The sequence below is a fragment of the Portunus trituberculatus genome, chromosome 37, assembly GCF_017591435.1.
Source record: "Portunus trituberculatus isolate SZX2019 chromosome 37, ASM1759143v1, whole genome shotgun sequence".
In the NCBI taxonomy this organism is placed as follows: domain Eukaryota; kingdom Metazoa; phylum Arthropoda; class Malacostraca; order Decapoda; family Portunidae; genus Portunus; species Portunus trituberculatus.
Window position 1 is genome coordinate 26,351,982 of NC_059291.1, and position 3,802 is coordinate 26,355,783.

The 3,802-nt window shown below is 40.2% G+C and overlaps 1 protein-coding gene across 1 annotated transcript in view; it reads left to right on the forward strand.

Annotated features, from left to right (window-relative positions):
• LOC123514166 (DNA polymerase lambda-like) overlaps positions 1–1,072 on the forward strand; it is a 26,898-nt gene extending 25,826 nt beyond the window's left edge. Inside the window, exon 9 of the mRNA XM_045271816.1 lies at positions 1–1,072. This exon is cut by the window's left edge and continues 985 nt beyond it. The gene's annotated coding sequence lies outside the window, so the exon portion shown is untranslated.
• Positions 1,073–3,802: the final 2,730 nt, after the last annotated feature.

Sequence of the window (3,802 nt, forward strand, 5' to 3'; positions counted from 1 at the left end):
GATATACATGTTTGGTATTATTTCGTGAAGTTTTATGGTGAAATGCACACTGGTTTCTGTTTAAATGCCATTTAAAGGTCCTGTACCCAACCACATGCGTTTGTTTACATCAGCAGAATCGTCTTTTTTTTTTTTACTCAAAAACTACAAAAAAAAAAAAAAAGGCGAAAATCTTAACTGTTTTTGGTGGACATGATACGGCAACACTGAAAGTGAGTGGTTGTCTATAGGTGGTGTCAATTAAGGCCACCAGCGAGACTCAGTAGGGGAAAAGCTATTAGAAAGAGAGGTTGTTGCTGCGTCTCTCGCTACCTGCCTTTCATTCTGCTAAACAGCACGTAGTTTAGGTACTGCATCTTGCTATTTACCTACTGCCAGTCCCAGAGTGTCGGGCCCAAGGGCTGTGGCTAATTATCCATTTTCCCTTTCCGTATGGCACTCGTACAGCAATGGGGTATGCCTAGGCACTTACTCTTAACAGCTTCACTGATCCGGTGTCTCCCGGCATAAGTAGAGGAAGAACACCTGGAATAAGAGTATGGAAGCTCAAAGAATAAAAAGACAGCTTGTTGAACCTGACACCTCAGATGCTCCAGTACACATCCTTATGTTAGCCACCACCGCCACCCTCACCACTGCCTGCCACTCCCACACCACACATCTCACTCAGAACAAAGAAAAGGAAATGAAGAAGAAAGGCCTCATTACTCACAATTAGAGAAGCTCTTCTACAAAATATTGAGAAAGGAAATGAAGATGTGGATAGTGATAACGAGCTTGTCATGCTGATGAAAAGGAGACTGAAAAATCTACTTTCCTCTTGTTATTCATGCCCAGATCCTGCCTTTGACTATAGTTTCGAGTCTGATGTATACGAGAATACAATAACTATGCACTGCACAACATGCAACTTCAAGAACACATCACAACCAGAAAAAGTGAGAGCTGGATGTTGGAAGAAAAGCATCTTCAGGACTAACATATCATTGACAGGGGGGACTAGGAGCCTGATATGCTTATAAATACACAGGATTGTATTATGAGATTGTAGATAATAAAAAAGAACATTTAGTAAATCTGAATAAACTTCCTAGTGTGTTATAACGGGATTGAGATCGATCGATAAACTTTATCGGCCTGTATCTCAAAACATAATCTATTTTGAAGCCAATTTTAGCTTGATTTCAATTAAACAAAACCCAAGAAGCAGAATAATACTTCTGCATTCAATTCACATCTCTATTTTTTCATATATGTGAGCTGTAATTTTGTATTAATATTTTTTGGTAAAAAAAAGTAAAACGTATTTTGAAAAAATCATAAAACAAAAACAAACGCTGAAATGAAAAATCTAACAATGAGGAAACATTTCATATCATAAGGTGTCTTGAGGCCTGTCCAGACGAGGGGCAGTTGCCCGCCGTGCAAACAGTGTTACCATATATTAAGCAGCAGAATGACGTTATAAGCACAGGAACGAAGGAAACACATCTGGTAACAAACAGTGCTACCAGATGTGTTCCAGTCCCTACTCCGTTCACCGGGCAAAGACTGGCGGGCGAACTTCTTGTGTCCACACTAGGGGCAGTTGCTCGCCAGGCACAACCTGTTGATTGTATATTCCTCGCTTGTTTAGCAGGGTTTTGCAACATGGTTGGCACGCTCTCTATACTATTCTATACTGTACGAGTGCCAACCATCACACCAGCAGGCATTACTTTGACCACGGCCAAGAGCACTTGGATGTCTGCCTGTGGTTTTCTCGCTTCTGACGTCATGTTCGCTCCCACCATCAGAACAGTTGAAGCAGTATGATATCTGGTAACAGTGTTTGCACGGCGGGCAGCTGTCCCTCGTCTGGATGGGGCTTTAGCCACAGGAAAATGAAGGTTATGAGGCAAATAATAACACTCATAAGTTTTAGTTGCAATTTTAATTGCATGGCAGGGTTGAGGACTAGAATGGGGATGAATGTCTAATATTGATGTACAGTGCTTACTCCAATTTTGCAAGTTTAAATTTTGCGATACGCCAATTTTGCGACCAAGGACCAAAAATTGCCATTTTAAAAATTTCCCCATCTTGCTCCTTTCTCATGGTATTGCGAGTGGTGGCGGTAGAGAGAGCGTTCACGCAAATTATATATTACTGTATTATGTAGGTAATGTTTTATTAATTTATTTATATTTATCATATTATACTATATTATTATCATATTTACATTATATTTATCATAGTTTGGTGGCTTTTGGCTAGTTTTCATAAAAATCTAGCAGTAATTCAACGAAGCTCATCTGGCAACACTGCCCCGCTCCCTCCTGCCTTCCATTTGTTTACGTACACCTCCATGGAGTTCTTTCTGCAAATTTGGAGGAATCCTTGTGCTCGACTTTGTGCGACATGGCACCACCAACCAAGAAAAACATTAGGCTAACTTTGGAGTAGAAGATGAAGATAATTAAGATGAAAAGAGATGGAAAAAGGAACTGTGATATTTCCAGAGAGTTTGGTGTGGGAGAGTGAGAATGGCATTTAAAAAGTGAGAAAATTGAAAAAGCTGTAAAAACCTATGGTGGACAGATTTTTTATTCTTGTAGCCATTGTACAAACACTGTGATCATTCATATGGAGAGATACCTGGCTCAATATATATGTGATATAAATATGGGCAAAATATTAGGAAAATATTGAAAATTAGGCGATCATGGACGAGGAGTCCACCATATTCAGTTTTTCCTATAGGAATAATACTTCCAATTTTGCGATTTCCAAATTTCAACTCACAATGCCGCCCCATTTCTCGCAAAATTGGAGTAAGCACTGTAAATGTTACCAATACTTCACAACATAAAAATCAGAGTGATTCATGCATATTTACCAGAGATATGACAACACCGATCTAAACCGGACGTTTCCCATAACTTAATGTTAGGGGCTGTAATGTGTGGTACACAATAGTGTCATATGGTCCTATAGAAAAGTGGTTTGAAAGTTGTCTGTGTGAGTGTTAGATTAGGTGAAGGACTTAAATAGTACCTAGGAATGACACAAGGGTAGATGTACAGAAGTATCTGGATTCCATAAGAATGTTAGTAAGGCAGATGATTTGGGAGAGTGAAGAAAGGTGAGGAAAGGCAGTAAGGTGAGCTGGGGTAAAAGTTGGGCAGAAAAGGGGGATATAAGAGATGGAGGAGTGGGCACCACAAGATGGGGAGGGAGCTGGAAGAGAGTGAAATATCAAATAGGAATGGGTGAGATGGGTGTGACCAATGTGCAGCGTTTATTGGGATGAGATGGCCGACTCCAGACCAAAAAGATTGCCAGCGAGTGTAGAGGGAGGAATTTAGTGGAGGTGAACAGTCACAAGCAGGAAAAGAAAGCAGTTGAGAACAGGGAAGGGTGAGAGTAGCACATGTTAGTGACATGTATCAACCTTATCATTAGCAGGTATGTCTACCTGGCTTGATACCCAGCAGAAATAAATTTTCGTAAGATGAATTGAGAGAAAATTACTAGTCTTGTATTTTGCAAATGAGAGGGTGCAGAGAAAAAAGAGATGATAATAGAGAGAGGGATGATCAAGAATCAGTGAAATATAGTAAATGATGAGGAGGGGAAGCAGGAGAAGCATTTATGGGCAAAGAGAACTCTAGGATTCTGTAGTAAGGACACTTGACTCAGCTGGGAGGTGATATTGGAGGTGGGTGTCAGGGAAAAAAGGACTGCAAAGCCTGAGCCATTAAGAGACTTGGAGCTGTCAATATAGATGTGAGTGCTATTGGAATGTATACAGAGATCTTCA